Below are 27,731 nucleotides of genomic sequence, written 5' to 3'. Positions count from 1 at the left end.
ACCAGAGATGGGGAAAAGGCAGATGGCCTTCTGTTTTCATTAAAAAATAAAAATAAAAAAAGAAGAAGAAATATGCCATCACTGGGAACGTTCAGAGAGTCCGGGGTAGGGGCTAAGTGTGTTCGCTGAAGAGAAGCCTTGGTCTTAGTCTTCCACGTTTCAGAATCAGGAGCTGGGAGCCTCTGAGAAGAATCTGGACTTCCCTGTTGTTATGATACCTGGAAGTCAGAGAGTTTATAACATTCATTTATTTATTCCAAAAGCCAGGTGTTGGGAATCATACAGTTGTTTGACTGAGAGCTCATGCCTTTATTCTTTTTGCCCAAAAGAAAAAGGTCCTAAGGAAGGAGGTAAAGACAAGTATTCTGTCCTCAGCTCAGAGGAATCTCCCACATGCTTTCCATTCCTATAATGCAGTTTGTGTCTGACACTGATATCTTGCTTCTAGTTGACACTTCATGATATCAGCCTTTCCACTAGTATTACTCTGACTCCCATTCTCTGAAGGTGACCCTTTAGATTTCTGAGACCATTGGTGACATTAGCCTGCAGTATTCCTATCTTTTATTTCTTTCATTTTTCTTTATTTTTTCTAATTTCTATTGCTTTTTTAAATGAATATTTCTATATTTACATTTCATATTTTTTCTTTCCCAGTTTCCTGCCTGTAAGACCCGTTACCTGTCCCCCTACCCTTCTTGTATAACCTCCCTTACAGCACCTTGACATTCCCTTGAAAGGGGAGTCAAACCTAGTTTGGACAAAGGGCTTCTACTTCCATTGGTGCCCAACATGGCCATCCTCTGCTACATATGCATTTGGAGTCACTGGTCTATCCATGTACAGTCTTCAAATATTTGTTTAGTACCAGAAAGCTCTGGTTTGTTGAAACAGTTCTTATTGAGTTGAAAGCCCCTTCATCTTTGGTTATCCTTTCACAAAATCTACCAATGTGTCGTCAGTTTACAGTTCACTGGTTTGCAACTAGGATTCACTTCTGTATTTGACATGGTTTAGCAGTGTCTCTCTGGAAAATTCTATATCCGGTTCCTGGCAGCGTGCGATTCCTAGTTTCATTAATCTTACCTAGTTTTGGTGTCTGATTTTATATATATATGTATATATATATATATATATATATATATATATGTATATATATATATATATATACACACACACACACACACACACACACACACACACACACACACACACAAACTTTTGTTGGCTCAAAGAGGTATGATGTTAGGTGGAACTTTAACATGGATTCTGTGAAACTAGGTCAAGATTGTAGAATCCACAAATGACAATACCAAATAGACTCTCTCCTGTTCTTATGAATCTATTGAGTTGAGTTATTTTTTTTTGTTTTTTTTTTTTTTTTTTTTTTTTGTTTTCTTTTGTTTTTTTTTTTTTTTTTGGAGCTGGGGACCGAACCCCGGGCCTTGCGCTTCCTAGGTAAGCGCTCTACCACTGAACTAAATCCCCAGCCGCTGAAGTTGAGTTTTTTTTTTTCTTTTATTTTTAATTTATTTAATACTTAATAATAATTCTTTGGTTTCCGGGCAAACATCCCGGAAACCTCTCCAGGTAAATTAAGAGACTTAGAAAAGAAATAGCATTTTAATAGAAGTGCACATGTCAAACAAGATACAATAAAATCCCGAAACTCTACTAAGATGGTTACTATGCATTCCTATGTCCTAAGGTTTCATCAACATGGTATATAAAGAGAAGGTATATATCAGAAAAACAAATTCATGTTTTTTTTTATTTTTAACATTTTTTTAATTTTTTTTTAAATTTATTTAATACGTAATAATAATTCTTTGGTTTCCGGGTAAACATCCCCCTCCCCCCTCCCCTTCCTTATGGGTGTTCCCCTCCCAACCCTCCCCTCATTGCCGCCCTCCCCCCAACAGTATAGTTCACTGGGGGTTCAGTCTTAGCAGGACCCAGGGCTTCCCCTTCCACTGGTGCTCTTACTAGGATATTCATTGCTACCTATGGGGTCAGAGTCCAGGGTCAGTCCATGTATAGTGTTTGGGTAGTGGCTTAGTCCCTGGAAGCTCTGGTTGCTTTGCATTTTTGTACATATAGGGTCACAAGCCCCTTCAAGCTCTTCCAGGTGTTTCTCTGATTCCTTCAATGGGGGTCCTATTCTCAGTTCAGTGGTTTGCTGCTGGCATTCGCCTCTGTATTTGCTGTATTCTGGCTGTGTCTCTCAGGAGCGATCTACATCCGGCTCCTGTCGGCCTGCACGTCTTTGCTTCATCCATCTTGTCTAATTGGGTGACTGTATATGTATGGGCCACATATGGGGCAGGCTCCGAATGGGTGTTCCTTCAGTCTCTGTTTTAATCTTTGCCTCTCTCTTCCCTGCCAAGGGTATTCTTGTTCCCCTTTTAGAGAAGGAGTGAAGCATTCACATTTTGAACATCTGTCTTGAGTTTCATTTGTTCTAGGCATCTAGGGTAATTCAAGCATTTGGGCTAATAGCCACTTATCAGTGAGTGCATACGATGTATGTCTTCCTGTGTTTGGGTTAGCTCACTCAGGATGATATTTTCCAGTTCCAACCATTTGCCTACGAATTTCATAAAGCCGTTTTTTTGATAGCTGAGTAATATTCCATTGTGTAGATGTACCACATTTTCTGTATCCATTCCTCTGCTGAAGGGCATCTGGGTTCTTTCCATTTTCTGGCTATTATAAATAAGGCTCTGATGAACATAGTGGAGCACGTGTCTTTTTTATATGTTGGGGCATCTTTTGGGTATATGCCCAAGAGAGGTATAGCTGGATCCTCAGGTAGTTCAATATCCAATGTTCTGAGGAACCTCCAGACTGATTTCCAGAATGGTTGTACCAGTCTGCAATCCCACCAACAATGGAGGAGTGTTCCTCTTTCTCTGCATCCTCGCCAGCGTCTGCTGTCACCTGAGTTTTTGATCTTAGCCATTCTCACTGGTGTGAGGTGAAATCTCAGGGTTGTTTTGATTTGCATTTCCCTTATGACTAAAGATGTTGAACATTTCTTTAGGTGTTTCTCAGCCATTCGGCATTCCTCAGCTGTGAATTCTTTGTTTAGCTCTGAACCACATTTTTTTTATTAATTTGAGTATTTCTTATATACATTTCAAGTGTTATTCCCTTTCCCGGTTTCCAGGCAAACATGTCCCTCCCACCTCCCCTACCTTATGAGTGTTCCCCTCCCAACCCTCCCCCCATTCCCGCCCTCCCCCCATAGTCTAGTTCACTGGGGCTTCAGTCTTAGCAGGACCCAGGGCTTCCCCTTCCACTGGTGCTCTTACTAGGATATTCATTGCTACCTATCGGGTCAGAGTCCAGGGTCAGTCCATGTATAGTCTTTAGGTAGTGGCTTAGTCCCTGGAAGCTCTGGTTGCTTGACATTGTTGTAATTTTGGGGTCTCGAGCCCCTTCAAGCTCTTCCAGTTCTTTCTCTGATTCCTTCAACGGTGTAGCTACTCTCAGTTCAGTGGTTTGCTGCTGGCATTCGCCTCTGTATTTGCTGTATTCTGGCTGTTTCTCTCAGGAGCGATCTACATCCAGCTCCTGTCGGTCTGCACTTCTTTGCTTCATCCATCTTGTCTAATAGGGTGGCTGTATATGTATGGGCCACATGTGGGGCAGGCTCTGAATGGGTGTTCCTTCAGTCTCTGTTTTAATCTTTGCCTCTCCCCTCCCTGCCAAGGGTATTCTTTTCCCTCATTTAAAGAAGGAGTGAAGCATTCACATTTTGATCATCTGTCTTGAGTTTCGTTTGTTCTAGGGATCTAGGGTAATTCAAGCATTTGGGCTAAAAGCCACTTATCAATTAGTGCATACCATGTCTGTCTTTCTGTGATTGTGTTAGCTCACTCAGGATGATATTTTCCAGTTCCAACCATTTGCCTACGGATTTGATAAAGCCGGTTTTTTTGATAGCTGAGTAATATTCCATTGTGTAGATGTACCACATTTTCTGTATCCATTCCTCTGTTGAAGGGCATCTGGGTTCTTTCCATTTTCTGGCTATTATAAATAAGGCTGCGATGAACATAGTGGAGCACGTGTCTCTTTTATATGTTGAGGCATCTTTTATGTATATGCCCAAGAGAGGTATAGCTGGATCCTCAGGCAGTTCAATATCCAATTTTCTGAGGAACCTCCAGACTGATTTCCAGAATGGTTTTACCAGTCTGCAATCCCACCAACAATGGAGGAGTGTTCCTCTTTCTCCACATCCTTGCCAGCATCTGCTGTCACCTGAGTTTTTGATCTTAGCCATTCTCACTGGTGTGAGGTGAAATCTCAGGGTTGTTTTGATTTGCATTTCCCTTATGACTAAAGATGTTGAACATTTCTTTAGGTGTTTCTCCGCCATTCGGCATTCCTCAGCTGTGAATTCTTTGTTTAGCTCGGAACCCCATTTTTTTGGTTCTTTTTTTCGGAGCTGGGGACCGAACCCAGGGCGTTGCGCTTCCTAGGTAAGTGCTCTACCACTGAGCTAAATCTCCAGCCCCTGAACCCCATTTTTTAATAGGGTTATTTGTTTCCCTGCCGTCTAACTCATGGGGTCTTTGTATATTTTGGATATAAGGCCTCTATCTGTAGTAGGATTGGTAAAGATCTTTTCCCAATCTGTTGGTTGCCGTTTTGTCCTAACCACCATGTCCTTTGCCTTACAGAAGCTTTGCAGTTTTATGAGATCCCATTTGTCGATTCTTGATCTTAGAGCATAAGCCATTGGTGTTTTGTTCAGGAAATTTTTTCCTGTCCCATGTGTTCCAGATGCTTCCCTAGTTTTTCTTCTATTAGTTTGAGTGTTTCTGGTTTGATGTGGAGGTCCTTGATCCACTTGGACTTAAGCTTTGTACAGGGTGATAAGCATGGATCGATCTGCATTCTTCTACATATTGCCCTCTAGTTGAACCAGCACCATTTGCTGAAAATGCTATCTTTATTCCATTGGATGGTTTTGGCTCCTTTGTAAAAAATCAAGTGACCATAGGTGTGTGGGTTCATTTCTGGGTCGTCAATTCTATTCCATTGGTCTATCTGTCTGTCTCTGTACCAATACCATGCAGTTTTTATCACTATTGCTCTGTAATACTGCTTGAGTTCAGGGATAGTGATTCCCCCTGAAGTCCTCTTATTGTTGAGGATAGCTTTAGCTATCCTGGGTTTTTTGTTATTCCAGATGAATTTGCAAATTGTTCTGTCTAACTCTTTGAAGAATTGGATTGGTATTTTGATGGGGATTGCATTGAATCTGTAGATTGCTTTTGGTAAAATGGCCATTTTTACTAGATTAATCTTGCCAATCCATGAGCATGGGAGATCTTTCCATCTTCTGAGGTCTTCTTCAATTTCTTTCCTCAGTATTTTGAAGTTCTTATTGTACAGATCTTTTACTTGCTTGTTTAAAGTCACACGGAGGTACTTTATATTATTTGGGTCTATTATGAAGGGTGTCGTTTCTCTAATTTCTTTCTCGGCTTGTTTCTCTTTTGTGTAGAGGAAGGCTACTGATTTATTTGAGTTAATTTTATACCCAGCCACTTTGCTGAAGGTGTTTATCAGCTTTAGTAGTTCTCTGGTGGAACTTTTGGGATCACTTAAATATACTATCATGTCATCTGCAAATAGTGATATTTTGACCTCTTCTTTTCCGATCTGTATCCCTATGATCTGCTTTTGTTGTCTGATTGCTCTGGCTAGAACTTCAAGAACTATATTGAATAAGTAGGGAGAGAGTGGGCAGCCTTGTCTAGTCCCTGATTTTAGTGGAATTGCTTCAAGTTTCTCTCCATTTAGTTTAATGTTAGCAACTAGTTTGCTGTATATGGCTTTTACTATGTTTAGGTATGGGCCTTGAATTCCTATTCTTTCCAGGACTTTTATCATGAAAGGGTGTTGAATTTTGTCAAATGCTTTCTCAGCATCTAATGAAATGATCATGTGGTTCTGTTCTTTCAGTTTGTTGATATAATGGATCACGTTGATGGTTTTCCTTATATTAAACCATCCCTGCATGCCTGGGATGAAGCCTACTTGATCATGGTGGATGATTGTTATGATGTGGTCTTGGATTCGGTTTGCCAGAATTTTATTGAGTATTTTTGTGTCGATATTCATAAGGGAAATTGGTCTGAAGTTCTCTTTCTTTGTTGTGTCTTTGTGTGGTTTAGGTATAAGAGTAATTGTGGCTTCGTAGAAGGAATTCGGTAGGGCTCCATCTGTTTCAATTTTGTGGAATAGTTTGGATAATATTGGTATGAGGTCTTCTATGAAGGTTTGATAGAATTCTGCACTATACCCGTCTGGACCTGGGCCCTTTTTGGTTGGGAGACCTTTAATGACTGCTTCTATTTCCTTAGGAGTTATGGGTTTGTTTAACTGGTTTATCTGTTCCTGATTTAACTTCAATACCTGGTATCTGTCTAGGAAATTGTCCATTTCCTGAAGATTTTCAAGTTTTGGCGAATATAGGTTTTTATAGTAAGATCTGATGATTTTTTGAATTTCCTCTGAATCTGTTGTTATGTCTCCCCTTTCATTTCTGATGTTGTTAATTTGGATGCACTCTCTGTGTCCTCTCGTTAGTCTGGCTAAGGGTTTATCAATCTTGTTGATTTTCTCAAAGAACCAACTTTTGGTTCTGTTGATTCTTTCTATGGTCCTTTTTGTTTCTACTTGGTTGATTTCAGCTCTGAGTTTGATTATTTCCTGCCTTCTACTCCTCCTGGGTGTATTTGCTTCTTTTTGTTCTAGAGCTTTTAGGTGTGCTGTCAAGCTGCTGACATATGCTCTTTCCTGTTTCTTTCTGCAGGCACTCAGCACTATGAGTTTTCCTCTTAGCACAGCTTTCATTGTGTCCCATAAGTTTGGGTATGTTGTATCTTCATTTTCATTAAATTCTAAAAAGTTTTTAATTTCTTTCTTTATTTCTTCCTTGACCAGGTTATCATTGAGTAGAGCATTGTTCAATTTCCACGTATATGTGGGCATTCTTCCCTTATTGTTATTGAAGACCAGTTTTAGGCCGTGGTGGTCCGATAGCACACATGGGATTATTTCTATCTTTCTGTACCTGTTGAGGCCCGTGTTTTGACCAATTATATGGTCAATTTTGGAGAAAGTACCATGAGGAGCTGAGAAGGTATATCCTTTTGCTTTAGGATAGAATGTTCTATAAATATCCGTTAAGTACATTTGGCTCATGACTTCTCGTAGTCTGTCGACATCACTGTTTAATTTCTGTTTCCATGATCTGTCCATTGATGAGAGTGTGGTGTTGAAATCTCCCACTATTATTGTGTGAGGTGCAATGTGTGTTTTGAGCTTTAGTAAGGTTTCTTTTACGTATGTAGTTGCCCTTGTATTTTGGGCATAGATATTTAGGATTGAGAGTTCATCTTGGTGGATTTTTCCATTGATGAATATGAAGTGTCCTTCCTTATCTTTTTTGATGACTTTTAGTTGGAAATTGATTTTATTTGATATTAGAATGGCTACTTCAGCTTGCTTCTTCTGACCATTTCCTTGGAAATTTGTTTTCCAGCCTTTCACTCTGAGGTAGTGTCTGTCTTTGTCTCTGAGGTGTGTTTCCTGTAGGCAGCAGAATGCAGGGTCCTCGTTGCGTATCCAGTTTGTTAATCTATGTCTTTTTATTGGGGAGTTGAGGCCATTGATATTGAGAGATATTAAGGAATAGTGATTATTGCTTCCCGTTATATTCATATTTGGATGTGAGGTTATGTTTGTGTGCTTTCATTCTCTTTGTTTTGTTGCCAAGACAATTAGTTTTTTGCTTCTTCTAGGGTATAGCTTGCCTCCTTATTTTGGGCTTTACCATTTATTATCCTTTGTAGTGCTGGATTTGTGGAAAGATATTGTGTAAATTTGGTTTTGTCATGGAATATCTTGGTTTCTCCATCAATGTTAATTGAGAGTTTTGCTAGATACAGTAACCTGGGCTGGCATTTGTGTTCTTATAAGGTCTGTATGACATCAGTCCAGGATCTTCTGGCCTTCATAGTTTCTGGCGAGAAGTCTGGTGTGATTCTGATAGGTCTCCCTTTATATGTTACTTGACCTTTTTCCCTTACTGCTTTTAATATTCTTTCTTTATTTTGTGCGTTTGGTGTTTTGACAATTATGTGACGGGAGGTGTTCCTTTTCTGGTCCAATCTATTTGGAGTTCTGTAGGCTTATTGTATGTCTATGGGTATCTCTATTTTTAGGTTAGGGAAGTTTTCTTCTATGATTTTGTTGAAGATATTTACTGGTCCTTTGAGCTGGGAGTCTTCACTCTCTTCTATACCTATTATCCTTAGGTTTGATCTTCTCATTGAGTCCTGGATTTCCTGTATGTTTTGGACCAGTAGCTTTTTCCGCTTTACATTATCTTTGACAGTTGAGTCAATGATTTCTATGGAATCTTCTGCTCCTGAGATTCTCTCTTCCATCTCTTGAATTCTGTTGGTGAAGCTTGTAACTGCAGCTCCTTGTCTGTTCTTTTGGTTTTCTATATCCAGGGTTGTTTCCATGTGTTCTTTCTTAATTGCTTCTATTTCCATTTTTAATTCCTTCAACTGTTTGATTGTGTTTCCCTGGAATTCTTTCAGGGATTTTTGTGTCTTCTCTCTATGTGCTTCTACTTGTTTAATTATGTTTTCCTGGAATTCTTTCAGGGATTTTTGCGATTCTTTCAGTCATTTTTGCGATTCCTCTCTGTAGGCTTCTACTTGTTCTCTAAGGGAGTTCTTCACGTCTTTCTTGAAGTCCTCCAGCATCATGATCAAAAATGATTTTGAAACTAGATCTTGCTTTTCAGGTGTGTTTGGATATTCCATGTTTGTTTTGATGGGAGAATTGGGCTCCGATGATGGCATGTAGTCTTGGTTTCTGTTGCTTGGGTTCCTGCGCTTGCCTCTCGCCATCAGATTATCTCTAGTGTTACTTTGTTCTGCTATTTCTGACAGTGGCTAGACTGTCCTATAAGCCTGTGTGTCAGGAGTGCTGTAGACCTGTTTTCCTCTCTTTCAGTCAGTTATGGGGAAAGAGTGTTCTGCTTCCTGGCTTGTAGTTTTTCCTCTCTACAGGTCTTCAGCTGTTCCTGTGGGCCTGTGTCTTGAGTTCACCAGGCAGCTTTCTTGCAGCAGAAAAGTTTGTCTTACCTGTGGTCCCGAGGCTCAAGTTCACTTGTGGGGTGCTGCTCACGGGCTCTCTGCAGCGGCAGCAACCAGGAAGACTTGTGCCGCCGTTTCCGGGAGCTTCAGTGCACCAGGGTTCCAGATGGTCTTTGGCTTTTTCCTCTGGCGTCCGAAATGTGTGTGCAGAGAGCAGTCTCTTCTGGTTTCCCAGGCTTGTCTGCCTCTCTGAAGGTTTAGCTCTCCCTCCCACAGGATTTGGGTGCAGAGAACTGTTTATCCAATCTGTTTCCTTCAGGTTCTGGTGGTGTCTCAGGCAGGGGTCCTACCGCTCCTGGGCCCTCCCCCACGGGAGCCCAGAGGCCTTATACTGTTTCCTCTTGGGCCAGGGATGTGGGCAGGGTGAGCAGTGTTGGTGGTCTCTTCCGCTCTGCAGCCTCAGGAGTGCCCACCTGACCAGGCGGCTGGGTCCTGTCTTTTTTCTTGAAGTTGAGTTTTAACTAGACCTCAAGCCATTCCTCTCCCTGCCCATTCTCATGAATGTTATGTTTGGCCTGAAGAAAGGATCAAGGAAATATATCCAAAACCCTCAAGTGTGTCTCTGGGAACTCAGGAATTTAGATATTACATTACTGATATCTAATGGGACTCCAGAACCACAGTCTATAGTCCATGCTGTCCTTTGTTTTACTGATATCTGGAATTTTTGGAAAATATAAGAATTTGGGAGTTTATCATTTGAAGTAGGTACACAATATTTAAACTGTTGTATCCATTATAGCTGGGCCCCCTTTGTTGCCAAAATCATTGCATAAAACTGAATAGGAAAATAACATTTTTAGTACACATACAGGAATATTTAAAAATCCCCTATCATAGAATGTACAATAAGAAAATGTAATACAATATTCAGTGAATTAAAGTTGTGTGGTGCAAATACTGGCATTTGGGAAATAGAGAAAACCTAGGAAATAGCACGGTATGTCACAGGAATGGAACTGGGAATAAAATTATTATCCTTAAGAATATCCTCCACTTTATGTACCTAGATCATTTCTACCTCTGCCAAGCCTCTGAATAACTTCTTCCATTCAGAGCATGTAGCCAATAATGAACAAAGAGAAGTCTCTAGCTTTAGAGAGATGTAGTACATAAAGGTTTCCACTGTGTCACATGATACACTCCTGGAAAAGGCACCCTCAAATCTGTTCAATGTAAGGAAAGCTGTTTAGCAGTTAGGCCATGGAATTCTCAGAGACACCATCATTAGGCCTGCCCTGAAAAATCTCTTCTATCCTGGAGAGTCCGAAGTTCTTCGGTGATGACACAAGCTTTGGCACGACAGCAACTCACAGATATTCCTTCAGTACCTCTAGGGTTTACTATTTGGCTAATAATTCAGAATAAACAACAATTTGGGAGGGAGGTCAGGGAGGATGAAGAGATTAGAGATGGGGAGATGGAAGTTGGCTTTCTCTCTTGGTATAAAAAAAAATTCTTCGTACATGGGAAATTTCAGTGAGTCCAGGGTATTAGTTAAGTGTGTTCTGAAGAGATAGCCTTGATCTGAGCTTTCCACATATGGGTATCAGGAGTAGGGTGCCTCTCAAAAGCATCTGTTCTTCCCTTTTTTTTATGGTTCCTGGAAGTCAGAGAGTTTATATCATTAACAGCTTTATCCCAAAAGTCAGGTTATTTGATGGGCACCGTTGTTCCGTAGAGCTCATGGCTTTATTTGTTTTGCACAGAAGAAAAAGGTCCTGAAGAAGAAGGGAGGAAAGAAAAGTATTTTGTCCTCAGCTCAGAGGAAATTCCTCATTGATTTGGATTCCTATAGTGCAGTTTATCTCTGACACTGATATTTGGGAGAGAGAAGTGCTTTTACTTGATATTTCATCATCTCAGTCTTTCCACTAGTATTACTCTATCATTGCCTGACAGTGACGCTTTAGATTTCTGAGTCAATAGGTGTGATTAGCTTGCAGTTTTCTTCTCTTTTTCTTCTTTCTTTTTTTATTTTTTTAGACAATTTCATTGCTCTTTTAAATTATTGATTATATATTTATTTCAAATGTTATTTTCTTTCCCAGTTTCCTGCCATAAGTTCCCTACCCAGAACCCTCCCATTTTCTATAACCCCATTTACTGCCCTTGACATTCTCTTGAACTAGTAGTCAAAGCTAGATTGGACCAAGGGCTTCTCCTTCCATTGGTGCCAAAAAAGGCAATCCTCTGCTACATATGAAGTTTAGACATAGGTATGTCAATGTACAGTCTTTGACAATTGGTTTAGTAACAGAAATCTCTGCTTCATTTTCATTATTTTTCTTATGGTATTGAAAGTCTTTCAGCTCTTGTAATCCTTTCTTAAAATCTACCAAAAGGGGTGGGTTTAAAGTTCACTTGTCTACCACTACCATTCACTTCTTCATTTGACAAGCTCTAGCCGTGTCTCTCAAGAAAGAATTATATCTTGTTACTCTCAGTGACACTTCTCTGCATTATCTAGATTTGGTGGCTGAATATATATATATATTTGCTGTCTCCTACAACTATGAGCTTTGGTGGAATTTTAATTTGGATTCTGGGAAACTAGATCAAAGATTTGGAATCGACAAAGAACAATGCCAAATATAAACCCTCATGGTATTATGAAACCAATGAGGTAATGATGTTGAGGATTCAATGGACCTCACCGATTCCTCTGCATGCCCATCCTACTGAATCTTATGTTTGGCCTAAAGAAAGAATCATGGTTAAATATCCAAAAGCCTCAATTCTGCCCTTGGGAACACAGGAGGTAGATATTAGAGAACTGATATCTAGTATGGATACAGATCCACATTCTATAATTCCTGTTTTCCTTTTCTTTACTGATGTCCGGTAAATTTTTGATAAAATAGGATTATGGAGTTTATCTTTTCAAGTAGTACACAATATATACACTGGTATATTCACGCTATGGCTGGGGCCTCTTCGTTTCCTACGTCATTGAAAAATTGAATTAGAAAACAGAATATTTGAGTACACTCAGGAATATATATATAGCAAGGAATGTACAGTGAAAAAATGTAGTAATATATTCACCCAATTAAAGATCTGTAAGGAAAATACTGGCCTTTTGGAAACAGAGATAACGTAGAAAATTGAACGGTATATCACAGGAATCAACCTGGGAAAAAAATTATTATCCAGAAGAATCTCCTCCACACATATTTTCTACCCATGTCAAGCCACTGACTTTCTCCATTCAGAGCATGTTACCAATAATGAAGCAAAGAGAAGTCTCTAGCTTTAGAGAGATGTAATATGTAAAGGTTTCCTCTGTGTCCCAGGAGACATCCTGTAAAGGGGACCCTCAAATCTCTTCAATGTAAATAAAGATGTTTAGAAGGTAGGCCATTGCAGTTCTCAGTGGCATCACCATTAGACCCTCCCTGAAAAATCTCTTGTACCCTGGAGAGCCCTAGTTTCTTCAGTGATGTCAAAAGTGTTGTTGTGTCCGCATGTGCCTCTTGGATATTCCTTCAGTACCAATAGTGTTTACTATTTGGCCACTAATTCAGAGTAAACAGCCATTTGGGAGGGAGAACACAGAGGATGACAATATCAGAGATGGATAGAAGGAAGCTTGAATTCTGTCTTGGTATAAAAAAAGGAAGAAAAATATGGTTCATGAGAAACTCAGTGGGTCCTGAATAGCCATTGAGTGGTTTCACTAAACAGATAGACTTGATCTGAGTGTTCCACATATGGGATTCAGGAGCAAGATGCCTCTCAGAAGCATCTGGACTTGCCTGCTTGTTATGGTTGCTGGAAGGCAGAGAGTTTATATCGTTCATTTCTTTATTCCAAAAGCCAGTTGTTGGGAAGGGGTCCATTGTTTTTCTGAGAGCTCATCACATTTATTTTTGTTACCCCGTAGTAAAACATCCTAAGGAAGAAGAGAAAGACAAATTTTATATCCTCAGCTCAGTGTAAACTCCTCCATGCTTTGGATTCATAAAGTGCAGTTTGTGTCTGACACTGATATCTAGGAGAAAGAAGTGCTTCTAGTCGATGTTTGATCATCTTACTCTTTCCACTAGAATTACTCTGACTACCATTCCCTGACAGTGAATCATTAGATTCCTGAGTCAATGGGTGTGATTAGCAGGCAGTTCTCTTTTGTATTATTTCTTAATTTTTTAACATTTTTTTGCCCTTTTAGTTGGATATTTCTTTTTTTTTCTTTTCTTTTATTCAGAGATGGGGACCAAACCCAGGGCTTTGCACTTGCTAGGCAAGTACTCTACCACTGAGCAAATCTCCAACCCCTAATTGAATATTTATATATTTTCATTTCAAATTTTATGTTTATATTCAGTTTCATTTCCACAAGATCCCTAAGCAGTCCCCCTCCTATGCCTCTGTAACCACACTTATTACCCCTTGACTTTCCCATTTACTAGGAGTCAAACCTATGGATGACCAAGGGCTTCTCCTTCCTTTGGTGCCCTACAAGTCCTTGCTCTGCTACATATGCAGATGGAGACATAAGTGTGTCCATGTACAGTCTTTGAACATTAGTTTAGTACCAGGTTTGTTGGCATCTTTGTTCTTATTGAGTTGAAAGCCCCTTCAGCCCTTGTAATCCTTACTCAAAATCTACCAACAAGAGTTCCGTTTTCAGTTCACTGGTTTGCCACTGGCATTCACTTTTGTATTTGACATGCTCTAGCTGAGTCTCTCAGGAAGGATCTATATCTGGTTCCTGGAAGAATGCACTTATTACGTTCATCTATCTTATCTAGATTTGTTACTCTCTCTCTCTCTCTCTCTCTCTCTCTATATATATATATATATATATATATATATATATATATATACTGATATATACTGTATATATATATATATATATATATATATATATATATATATATATATTTGGTGGCTTCTATAATTATGACGTTAGGTGGAATATTACCATGGATACTGCACAATTAGCTCAAGAATGTAGAATCAACAAATGACAATGCCAAATAGACTCCCTCCTGTTCTTAAGAACCTATTAAATTTGACGTATACCTGGACCTCACTCATTCCTCTCCCTTCCCATCCTCCTGAATCTTATGTTTGGCCTAAAGAAAGAATCATGGTAAAACATCCAAAACCCTCAAGACTGGCCGAGGGAACACAGGAAGGTAGATATTAGAAACTGATATCTAATGGAACTACAATACTGTATTCTATAGTCTATGTTGTCCTTTGTGTTACTGATGTCTGGTAATTTTAGGAAAAAATAAGGATTTGGGAGTTTATCTTTTGAAAAGAGTACACAATATTTACACTGTTATATTCACTCTAAAAATGACCCCCTTTGTTACCAAAATCATTGGAAAAAATTGAATTGAAAAGAGGAATATTTAAGTTCACATACGGGAAAAAATATATAGAGTCCTATACCAAGGAATGTACAATAGGAAAACGTAATACAATTTTCATTCAATTAAAGGTCTGCAAAGAAAACCCTGGTCTTTGGGAAACAGAGAAAACCTAACAAATTGAAATGTATCTCACAGGAATATACCTGGAAATAGAAATATCCAGAAGAATCTCCTCCACCTTATGTTCCCAGAACTTTTCTACCTATGCCAAGCCCCTGACAAAGTTTTTCCATTCAGAGCATGTAACCACTAATGAAGCAAAAATAAGTCTCTACCTTCAGAGAGTTGTAGTATGTATAGGTTTTCACTGTGTCACTGGAGACACTCCTGTAAAGGGCACCCTCGAATCTGGTTAATATAAGGGAAAGATGTTCCCCAGGTAGGCTATGGCAGTTCTCAGTGACATCATCATTACACCTTCCCTGAAAAATGTCTTGTATCCTGGAGAGCCATTGCTTCGGCTGTGATGTCAAAAGTGTTGTTGTGTCTGCAACTGCCTCATTGATATTCTTTCAGTATCTCTAAGGTTTACTAATTTGCTTCCAATTCAGACTAAACAGCCATTTGGGAAAGAGAACAAAGAGCATGATGATATCAGACATAGGGAGAAGGAAAGTGGCTTTCTGTCTTGGTATAAGAAAAGGAAGAAATATGTCAACAATGGGAAAGCTCAGTCATTCCTGGGTAGGAGTTGAGTGGGATCGCTGAAGAGATAGCCTCGTCAGAGCCTTCCACATATGTTAATCAGGAACAGGAACCTCTCAGAAGCATCTGTAATTCCCTGCTTGTTATGGTTCCTGGTAGTCAGAGGGTTTATATCATTATTTTCTTTCTTCCAAAAGCCTGGTTTTGAGAAGGGCACAGTTGTTTTACTGAGAGCTCATGGCTTTTATTCCTTTTGGCTCATGTTTGTAAAGAATTTAGTTCTTGATAACTTGAACCCTTCAGGTCTGTAGGAAGGCACATCACTTTTGTCACAGTGTTAGAATCAGTTGCTCACCGTTACTATTAGTAATACTACTCGCTGGGGACAGCACACATGATAGTTTACCTTTGGCCAACACTTAGTTTCCAAACAACATCCTTCGTATTTTATCACTTACACAACCATGAAATCTTATTACTGTCTTCATATTCTTTGAATTTTATCACTATTCACTCCATCCATTATTACTATCTTTGTCTCAAGAGTTGTTTCTTGTTTATCGTACAACAGTGTGCATCTACCCTGAGCTTTTTCTAACCACAAGTCTGTGCAATGTGGTTTCCTTCTGTTCCCCTTTCTTCAAACCCTCCCCCTCCATAGTAAACAGTATGTTCAATGATGTTGCACCTTAATTGTTGGTTACTTCCTATCTTGTCTTTCTCCCCATGCTCATTCAGTTGAATCCATTACTCTTTGGACACATCTGTTGCTTAGGGAGCTCTTTCCCAGGGTGTCAATTTGCCTTATTCTTTCCCTTCATTTAGATCTCTGTTTAATGCTGTATTCTCAGTGAGGCATTCAGTGAGCACACTACATTATATGGTCTCCTCTCTATTTTTCTATCCCTTTAGCCATATTAGTTTTCTTCAGATGCTTGTTACATGACAGTGCATCACATACTCCTGTCTCTACTTGCCACTAATATGTAAGAAATAGTTGTACTTGGTCTCAAACACCTTTATTGCTGGACTTTTGTCTCTAATCACTAGAATACTACATGCAGCATAAGAGAAGTTTAACAATATTTGGAGAAGTCTGAATGGATTGAAGAGAAAACCAATTGAAATTAAGTGATGTACAGAACTTTATTATTTCTTGGATGCTTTTTCCTCAGAATTGCCTACTTTATATCACAAAGTTATAAACCTATTTGCAAGGCATTGCAGGAACTTTCCAATTGACTGTATGTTTTCATTGTATTATTAGAGTTTTGTAGCTAGAAAGACAGGTCAGCCATTACAACCAAAACTTCAAGGTCCTCCTTCCCACTAGTTGCTAAAAAGTATTATGCACACAAATCATACAATTTAATATTGCTGAGTTATGATAATTTTTAACCAGTTTCTGAGCATGTAGGGTAATTATAGTTTACGTGTCTAGGATACATGAAACGTCTACAGTACACACGACCAACCAGATTACCAAGCTGCCATGGAAAGAGCAGAACTCGGTCTGACTTTCAGTTCCAGGTCCACCATTTATGGGTTGTTTTGGTCCAATGGAAAATTCTTCTTTTCTACAGCAGTTTCCTCATCTATTCAATGAACTCAGTACCTTAAATATACAGGATTATTATAAATTTATCTTTATTTGTTCATCTATAAGTAACTTAGAACCTGAAGTTTTTGTATTATCCATAAATGTAAATGTGACCCCTGCACAGTTAGAATATCAGAGGAACAAGGCTGTTTTGAGGCTGGGTTTCTCTATTGTTTACCTCGGCTATGCCATTCAAGCTGGCCTATAGGTGTCTATTATTCTCCTATCTCACCCTGCTATCCAGTGGATGGAGCACAAGGATTATAGATTCATGTTATAAAATCTTGCTTTTTATGTGGATTTCTTGCATTCAAACTCAGATCCTCACACTTGCACCTTAAGCTCTCTGCTCACTATGCTATTTCCCCAGTAAACCCGCAAGTCACCTTTATGTGACTTGAACACATAGGAACTGCCCTTGACCGCAATGAGTCTTTAGACAAAAAAAAAGGGTTTGGGCGTACAGAGGAAGGAGAGGGTTATGTAGTTCAGTAGCAAAATGATTGCCTGTCTCAAATGGACTCCTGAGTTCAGTCCCCAGTACTGAAAAACTAGGAGAAGTCAATCCTTAAGAGTTAAATAAGTCAGGAAAAAAGCAGATTTCTTTCTTTTCATGTGAATTAAAGGAAAGGGAGATTTTGGGTTTTTTTTATTTTTTTAACTTATTTGACAAGCTAAGTTTTTAGTAAACATAGACTGTATTACTCTGAGTTTATTTTTAATGCATGCAGTTTATATATCTAACATTGTGCATTACACTCTAACCTCAGAACCTTTTTTTGTTTGATTTTTGTGAGTATTGGTGAGGGGTAGGGTAAACAGATAAGGCCAGCTGTCTGTCTTTATTTAACTCCACTCAGGTACTGAGAAGATAGCACTGTTGAGAGTCAGAGAGAAACACAGCAGCGGTAAAGCAAGTACAAGCAAGATTCTTTTCATTTTGCATTCACATAAAAATTATGTGAAAAATTGCTATGGTCTCTCAAGGGAACATGACCTAGTGTTCAATAATTTTCAATAAAAAATCTCATATCCCAGAGTTTTAATTTCATAAAAATATTTTTTTCTATACAGATTTTTGTTTTTCAGTTTTTCTTCTATTAACCTTTGCTCAATTTAAAATAATCAAATTATGCCAGATTTCACTTATGACTTAACAATTGCAGTAGACTTAAGTATATAAAATAAGCACTTGTAAATTAATGGTAGGACTATTGATTGTTGAAATCCTTTTTGAGAATAATTGGTAGTATATGTAAAATGTTAAAAAAATTTAATTATATTGTTTTTTATAAATGTACAACCTAAGAGGCTACAATACAAAGAAATATTTTTGTGCCAATGTGCCTACAACAGTAGCAGCCTCGAAGCCTCTCACATAGCCATATATTTGGAGTGTACAGGAGTTGTGTTGCTCTGTATAGTGGCACATCTTGGCAGTAATACTGGAAGTGAAAGGTAGGCATAGCACTTCAGAGTGTTGCTAGGCACTATTTACCAAAACGGAGGTAACCTATGTTTGTGGGTAGTAACCTATGAACCTCTCTAGGAATAGAGATAAGTGCATACACCTACGTATAAGCACTCGAGAACATTAGTAACTGTACTATGTTTATGTCCCCAAACTGGAACAATACAAAGTTCTATCAACAATGTAATAGATGTTTTGTTTTGTTTTTTTTTTCCCAATGGGATGGTGTGGAGAAGAGAGAGGAATGAACTGAAGCCTCATACAGGGACACAGATGAAAGTTTATAACTGAGGTTTATAGAACATGAAACTAACCATTTAAAAATAAACAAAAGAAGCCAAACTCCAAAAATACACTTATTTCATTTAGCTCACAAAAAGATTGACAATTCGTATTAGAAGACAGTGCTTACTTACCATGGCTGGAAAGGGATGTAAAGCGCAGGCACTGTTTTGTGATGAGTTTCAACAGTGATTTAGGACCCAAAACAACAAAAGAAAACATATCCACCAACTGGACTCAATGCAGCAAAGATTATAATGAAAAGATATAGAATAGGCTTCTGTTTGGGGCATTGTTTTTTTTTTTTTTTTTTTTTGAGTTCACAGACATGTTCTGATTTGCAAATATTTTACATACAAGTCCAAAAGGCTCTGGAACCAGATTACTGAAATTAAATATTTGTGTCCTTAGATGACATACTTGATTTAACTCTGTTTCTTCATTTAGCTCCTGTAAAATCATGTATGTTTTTACTGTGAAAATAAAATTATACACAGCAAGAAACATAAAACATCACTTAGTCCAAAAGATGCTAATGAATGTTAGTATCCTCTCACTAAGATTTTAAACTATGTGAGAGTTTAGAATAGAACAGTATGCAGCTTTTATTATATGGATCCATTATTCACAGAGGTGGTATTCTTATTCTTAGATAGAAACTCTATGAACTCAGCTTATTCCATAATTACTTGAGTTTATTTGCGGCCCTCTCACATCAGCCATCAGTCAAGACCGTCTCCCAGAGACACAATTACAACACATTCTCAATAGGGGTACCTCTTCCCAGGTCACTCTACGTTATGTCAAGTTGACCAGACAGAATTAGAAATTTTGGAATGTTGGAGCAAATCCGTGAGTGGCAAACATTTAAAACAGTTAATCTTAAGATGGAATTTCAATGTCAACTTCAATATTTTATTACTTTCCCCCTTTGTAATTACTTCTTTTAGTGAAATGAAGTGTATAAAAGATGAACACTCCTTCTTTGTGTGTGTGTGTGTGTGTGTGTGTGTGTGTGTGTGTGTGTGTCAGATTCCTGTATACAGGTATACCCAGCATGTGTACATGAAAAAGCCCAAAAGAGGATAACAGATGTCTTTCTTATCCCTGCTTTATTCCCTTAGGCCAGGTTGCTCACTGAACTTGAGGCTGATTATTTTGCTAGGCTGCTGGTTAGTGAACTTTCCCGGCATGACTGGCTTCATGATACAGCACTAAATTATAAGTATCTATGACAAAGCCTGTTTTTATATGGTGCAAACTCACTTTGTCATGCTTGCTTAAGCTGTTTTTGACCTCAGAATTAACTATTTTACAAGAAGATGTCAATATTGTTGCACAATCTACCTAAACCTTTTACTGTCTTAGAAGGGAGCACAGTCACAAATTTCTATTGCTCCAGCTGTCGACAACTACAGAACTTTTCTGTCTTTATGGATATACCTCCAGTAGATAGTCCATGTGATTGAAGTCTTGTGGCATTTTCACTTAGTGTGTTCTCAATATTCATTTACGTTGTGGCATCAATCCGTACTACGTTCCACATATCACTTTTTGTTTATCCATTCATCCATTCATAGACTCTTTGGGTCTTCTAAACTTAAAATTTTTCATTGTTTATATTATGATATTAGGACCTATGGGCATGTGCTTGCTATGGCTCACATGTATTGATCAGAAAACACTGTACGGGTGACGTAGGTGAGTTGTTTCCCTCCTATTGGGGCGAGAAATGGAACCCAAGTAGGTGTGCAGGCTTGGGGCATGTTTTACTTTATAGGAAAGCATCTTATTTTCTTCTATAGAGGTTATACCACTTTCCATTACTACCAGTAATGTATGAGCGTGCTTTTACGTCCATCCAAGTGGATGTGAGGTATTGTCTTAGTTTTTAAGTTGCATTTTCCTAATAACTAATCATTTTAAGCATTTTTCTTTTAGACCAGTATGAGAACAGATGATATTTCTATTGACCAAGAGGAAACTGAGAACCAGAAATTCTAAATCAAATAATTTCTCCTACTAGGATTTGATATTTGTTTTATATATTTGATTTCAAAGCAACACTTTTTCTGACCTGTTATTTTTAAGTTACTAAATATTTTTTTTAAAAAATGATTATATAAATTAAGGAAGTATAATTTGGTTGAGATGAAATGAAAGAGCACAGTAGGTGCTGGGAAAAAACCCACTTTTTAAAAGGTAAGATGCATTAGGACTGTCAGTGGGAGTAGTGTAGCATAGGTTTGGGAAAAGTAATTTGGAGAGTAGATGTCTTTAAGAGCTTTAATTTGCAGAGCTAAAGTGTTTGAATATCAGAATTGTAGGAAGTGGAGATCAATAGTGTTCCCGAGTGGTGTGAATGGGCATATACGCAACATAGTACTTGAGAGCACCAGCTTCGTGCACAGTTATAAAAGTTGCAGCCAGGTGTGGAGGCAGAGGAAGATGCGTACCTTCAAGTACAAGGCCAGGCCAACCAAATGTTACATTTAGCTCAATAATCCAGAGCAAATTCCTCAACCTTTCTGTGCTCTTGTTTTCTCCATCAACATAGGCATAATAATTTAAATTCATGAAGCTATTATAATGATTTAAACTATTTTACATGTAAATGTACCAAGAACAAAGTAAACTCTTAATGTTTTAAACATTCCATAGATGTCAACTATTATTATGTGACATTTGCCTTGTGTTTTGTATCTTTTCATTTTACAACAAATCTGTGCAGTAGAAGTAAATGTAATTAGTGTAATGACAGAGACAGCAAAGTAGAAGAGGTTGTATCATATAGAAAGCTCCCATTGACTAAACTAGTCTTATACTAGGCATGGCACATATTTAATGCCAGGATACAGAAGGCAGAGGAAAGATGATCCCTGTGTTTGAAGCCAGTCTGGTCTACATAGCATGCTGCAGGATTGTCATGACTGCATGTCTCAAACAAAAACAAAGTCTGGTCTTACTGTTCAATGCCATTTAAACCTGCTGTTTTATACTTTAGAAAAAGAATGAAAATTAAAAAAAAACCATATAGAACAATGGAATAACATGATTAAAAAAGTTTGATAGAAATTAATCTAATGGCACTCTGCAGCATAAAGAGGTAGAAGAAATATGCCTAGATGCATATTTGTTGACTATTAAGATTATCTATATACAGATTGTCTTTGTAGAAATATTTTGTCCTAGGTCTGTGACTTAGAGAATTATGAGAAAAGATATTTAAAGGGAACATGGTAGATAACTAACCAATATATTTCTTTCAGTTGTTTATAAACTTGAAATAGATAGAACTGTGTGGTCCTTGATAAGAATCTACTGTGGTAGCTATCTTCTGATTGAATTCCTTTTTCTACTGAGCATCAACACAAATGGTTGGAGACAAGCTGGAGTAAATCATTTCCTCACCTTTTAACTTAATTCAAGAAACAATTTGTCTCATCATCATCCCTTTGAGGTAGTACAGCACAGAGTCTTGTGAACATGTCCTCACTAAAAGAATGGCCAGCTCACTGGGAGTCTCCTGAGTGTTCTCCGCTCTCACAGAGCATCTGACTTACTGGGACTCCATAGATGTACTCCACTCTGAGTGACTGAATGCAAGGGTGTTCATGAATAACCTGATCAGTGCTCAAGTCAACCTCCCACTAGAGGATTATTGAACTGTGCATCATTTTTTATATATTTGTTTATTAAAGGCTATTCTGTGTAATGATAATGAGGAACTTTCTCTCTTTTGTCTTCCCTCTGCTTTACAGATTGCTGAATTCCTGGTGATATTATGGTTCCTGAGTCTTCTGCCGTGCTTCTTTGCTCCAATTGGTATCATCCCAATATATGTGTATTCACTTGCGCTTTATGGGTTTATGCACTTCTTTCTTATCAACCCCCAAAAAAACTTTCTACTATAAATCCAGATTTTGGTTGTTTAAACTTCTGGTAAGTCTAGAAGGCATGCACAATATTTTGAGCATAGTACATTAGCACTGACTTCCTCAAATTCCTCACTGGACTGTTGGATTGCATAGCCTTAGAGGCAGGATTCACATTGGGACAAGGGAATAGTGCCCAGATTCAGGAGTAAGTGCTTTTGTTGGATACCAGATATACTTGAACATTTATAACATGGAAGTCAGATAGTGAATTGATTGTATATATTATAATTAATTAACCAGTGTGGTAAAATATAGCACTTTTTTTTTCTAAAGAAAAGAGAGTCAGGCAGAGTTTTATTGTGTAATCCCTTACTTAGAATTTGAAGGTAGAAGGATCAGAAGTCCAAGGCTACTTTATACTGCATTTACCTCAGTATTCTCTTAGATTTCCTCTAACTATAAATCCCTATGAAGTGTTTATTTTTGTCTAAAACATATATGTGAGTGCCTACATATATGTATATGTATGGGTATTACATATGTGGTTGGTATTCATGAAAGCCTAATGAGTGTGTCTGATCCCTGAAGGTTGAGTTGTAGACAGTGGTGAACCAAGCATGGGTGATGGGAACTAAGCTCCTTTCTCCACAAAATCAGCAGTACATAACTATAGAGCCACCGATCTAGCATTTCTATAAACTTATTTCTAAATGACGGTTTTGGAAGATTCAGAAAGCTTACTGTGATGATGTTGCAATAGCAGGATGGTATAGATGCGTACTTTGTGAGCAGTGCCTCGGTGAGTCCTTTTTTTTTTTTTTTTTTTTTGAGTAGGAAGCCATCATTTCATGCATAATTACTTTCTCTGATGAGTAGAATGATCCCTGTTGAATGGATGGGTATCTAGGTCTGAACTGTGTGATGATAAATTTAGACTGATTGGTTGAATAGGCTAGAGTGAGGTATAAAAAGGATTAACACACTAGTAAACGTCTTCTTTGAAGAAGTGATTTGTTGCTTTTATAATATCATTACTAAAACAGAAGTGTTATAGGGTATAGGTCATTTAAAATCAGTTCGACTATTTACTCAAACTTCATTTATAAAATTATTCCCTAAAATGTATGTCAGAGTATTAACTTAATGTTTTCACCATAGTTTTATTTATTGAAAATGTTTGTAAACTTTTGTCCTAAAATAAATATCTTATTTCCCTTTTTTCTCCATTATTTTTACTGAAAAATACTTGGTCTTAAAAATAAAGATTGCTCAACATTTATATTCATAGTTGTATCGGAATCTTTATAATTGACTTATGCTACCTTCTTTCCCCCCCCAAAAAATTAAGAAATTTAAGTACTATCTTTCTGCAAAGTTACTGTGTCAAATATAGTGCATTCTATTTATACTAAGGAAGTCTTTTGTCCTCTATCCTATCATTTTTTGCCCCAACTAGGAATCCAATTAGATAGCACAAAGTCCCAGACTTTCCAATAGTAACATTACCTCATTCTTCTAGTAAGCTAACTAAAGTTTTAAAATAGAGTCCTTAGTTATATCATTAGCGATCAATTTGTTTGGTTTTGTTTATTTTTGTTGCTGCTGCTGCTGTTGTTGTTATTTTTCAAGGCACGTATTTCAGTGTGGCCCTGTTTGTCTGAGATCAGGATCTACAGAACAGGCTAATCTTGAACTCACCCAGATCTGCTGCCTCTGACTCTAAAGGCATGTGCAATGAGTGCCTGGGCACAGATCAGGTTTTACCAATTTTTTTGTGTAAAATTGTGTGTGCATGGACATAAACTTAAGGGACCTGAAGAGTGTTCAGTGGTTATCAGCACAGGCTGAGGATCATGGAATCAAAATATATCTGCTCCAGAGACCAGTATCTCAAAACTTGTTATTATTGTTTCCATAGCTAATTCAAACCTTATCTGTTATAGATGATATTCAAGATTGATTCATATTATATAGTCATGTATCTCTCTGAAGAGAAATGTTTATAGAATAAAGAGAAAGAACCAACCACATCTGAGGGCAGGCCTGCCATAGTTTCCCTGGTTGAATGTGTCTACTAAATAAAAAAAGGATACATCCAGAGAGCTAGAAATTTAAGCTCATTTTCAGAATTACTATAGTGTCAGAGGAATGCAATATTATCTATAAATTTTCTTGTGTATGATAAAGTAAAGGGAGACTAAGAGGATAAAGTTAAAAGCTATCTCTATCCATTCTCCTCCACGCAGGTACCACTGGGTCCACTGCACAACAAACAGTATCTGGTTCTCCTCTGCAATGACAGGAATTTTTTTTATAATTATAACAGGTTTAAAGAAAACCAGTCAAGGTGAATTTGTGTTAATGCGAATAACAAAGGACTAGCTTAGGAAATACTATGAGAAAGTTGACCGTGCTGTTACACACTATGATCCTGGCCTTACTGAGTAAAGGCAGGAGAATTTCAAGTTAGAGGCCAGCCTGGGGTACATAGTGCAGCCTGTCTCAACCTACTCCCCTTAAGAGAATTGTTATAAGAATTGAGCTATACCCATTTATAAACTCTAAGAGAATATATTGCATGAGTTAGTTGCTTAACAACACATTTATCATTATTTTCAGAATAGTGGTCAGAGGTGATTTTTGTGGAAATGTTAAGGCCAACACAGTCATTACCATTACATTAGTGAAATCAATATTATATAGTCTGTGGGTGCAGTCAAGTGGTAGAGTGCATGCCTCATATGCATAAGATCCTGGGCTTGTAACCCAATGCTCTAAGAGTGTCATTTAGGTTAGAGAATGCAACAGACCTCAGATGATCACACTCCCTGCCAGTTTTTCTCTCTCTGATTTTGTGAGACAGGGTTTTTCTGTGCAGCTGTCCTAGAACTCATATTGTAGACCAGGCTGGATAACAATTCAGAGATAAGCATGCCTCTTCTTCCCTCTTTTGGAATTAAAGGCATGAGCCACCACTGTCTGTCCCTTCCTGTCTTTTATAGGCAAAGAAGAGCTTTGTAGTCAGCCAAGTTTACCCTGTCCAACAAATGATTTGTAGTCCAACACCGGGTTACCTCTTGTGCTTACATCACTTATTTTTCTTACTCCATAGCACAGGCTAGCCTCAAACTTGTTGCACTGCTGCCTCAGCCTTTTAAGTGAAGGCCTACAGGAACGAACCACTATGGCTAGCGTATTCTCTCTCCTCTTGGTTTCTGCTTTCCCCAACAACAAACACACACTCATCCACTGTTTACCTTCCAATTTTGCATTCAACTCCTTCCTACTTTACTGGGTTACACACCCTCGTTGTCTGTGCTTAGTGTACGTGTGTTATTTATTGGTTTCCTTTTTAACAGCAGTCATTCTGAATGGTCAGCCTTGCAGTAGAGAACTGATTCTATGTTTTCTCATTTTTTCCTTTCTTTTTCTCATTTTTGAGTATTTACTGCTGCCTTTCATAAGGTAGGCTTTGCCAATTTCTGGATGTCCGATCAGCTGAACAGCCTGTCAGTGATTCACATGGACCTGGAATATATGATCTACTTTTAAAATTTGAACTTAAATGGGATGAGAATAAGGGCCTGTTGCCAAATGATCCGCAAGATACAGTATGATTTTGTATTCACACTAGTGAATGCCAGCATAAACAAAGAACTGTTGGGAATGATAACTTCGACAGTTAATGTCATGATGAAAACGCATCCAATAGCATTACACAGAGAATTAAATGTGCTTGGCACCCTGTTAGCAATCTCCTTATCTGAAATCATTTATTTGGCATTTAAGTTGTGTTAGGATTTTAGTCAACCTCTTGCCAAAACATTTACAACTTACATTTAAAGAATTCTGCAGTTATATCTCAACGTTCATATGTGTTGGTAGCTGTATCACAACTGCTAGAGTGCCAGCAGCTAGTCCTCATAGAAATGCTCAGGATGCCATTGTAGGAGCCAGTGGTCCAAGTACTGATTGCTTAGAATCAGGTCGAATGCCTGAGAAAGAACATCTTGTTCAGTTCAGAAGTCTTGACCTTCTTCTGGCTCTTTACCCATGCTTAGGTGACACCAAGTTAATTTAGTTAGGAAGTTTGCATTAATTACAAAGATCTAAGTGTAGAGAGACCTAGCATGTACTCACAAAAGATAATGATAAATTGGGTATGGCAGGCCACCACTCACCTGCAATCCCAGCACTGAGGAGGCTGAACCGATAGGATTGCCAGTCATCCTGGGGTGCATAAATGAAATCCTGTCCCCAAAACAAAAACTACTGCAGAGCAGCAATAAAAAACAATAATGAGCCATAAGCATTCTATGATTATGAGGAGGCCATAGAGCGTGTGCTCTGGGTGTATGTTTATAGTAACTTGCCACTTACAAAGCTGTCTCAGTACCCGTAATATTTCTACATTTTCCTATGTTTAAAGTCATATAACAAAGCATGTGTTTTTCTTCCTTTTATTCATAGACTCTTTTCCTATAGTTTTATTACACTTGAAAAAAGTACAAAATTGTTTGAGTTGGTTCTAGGATATTCAGAAATCACAAAAAGAATTGCCCAGTAGTCACCTCAGCTTCTCTCGTTTTCTCATCCACTAAAGAGGTTGTGCAAGTAGTGTCTGCATAGGAGAAAGTGACTGTGAACCCACGGGATAGGGTTTTATGGATATGCTGATGGGTAGTTGTACTGTGTGAATAAATGGTATGAACAGTTAATTTATTTGAATTGCGATATTGTTTTCGTTCTTCTTTGAAATATTCACAGAACCAGAATTTTGCAACAAAAATACATACAGAGTGCAAGCCACTGTTCAGTGCATTCCTGCTTGGCTTCGCTTCATCCAGTGCCTGTGCTGGTACCGTGACACAAGAAGAGCCTTTCCTCTTCCAGTAAATGCTGCCTGGCAAATACTCTACAACTTTCTTCACCCTGACATTTCCAGCCCTTTACAACACTCACAAAGGTAGGCTGAGGTCTCCCATCTGAGCCCTTACTACTGCATTCTGTTGCCCTGGACTCTGCCGTCGCTGCTGCTGGTTCTGCTGAGGCTTCAGAACCCGGACATCTCACTTTAGCCTTGAATATAGTTTTAATCTCATTTCAATTAACAGTTATTATCACTAAGATTTTCAGTCAATTGGTTAGAATTGTGATGCTGTTTCAATCCTGTCTGTTTCTCAGTGGCTTTAACCTATGGGTGCATTGGGTTTTAATTTAGTGGTTTAGAGTGTTTTTTTTTTCTGTTTGTTTTTGAGGATTTTTTGTTGT

The 27,731-nt window shown here is 38.2% G+C and overlaps 1 pseudogene; it reads left to right on the top strand.

Annotated features, from left to right (window-relative positions):
• The window catches only part of LOC147997997 (solute carrier family 53 member 1-like), a 47,077-nt pseudogene extending 19,628 nt beyond the window's left edge, over positions 1-27,449 (top strand).
• The last annotated feature ends 282 nt before the right edge of the window (positions 27,450-27,731 follow it).

This window comes from Rattus norvegicus, chromosome Y (genome assembly GCF_021556685.1).
Source record: "Rattus norvegicus strain SHRSP/BbbUtx chromosome Y, alternate assembly SHRSP_T2T, whole genome shotgun sequence".
Classification (NCBI taxonomy): Eukaryota; Metazoa; Chordata; class Mammalia; order Rodentia; family Muridae; genus Rattus; species Rattus norvegicus.
This window is presented reverse-complemented; position numbering and strand designations above follow the sequence as displayed.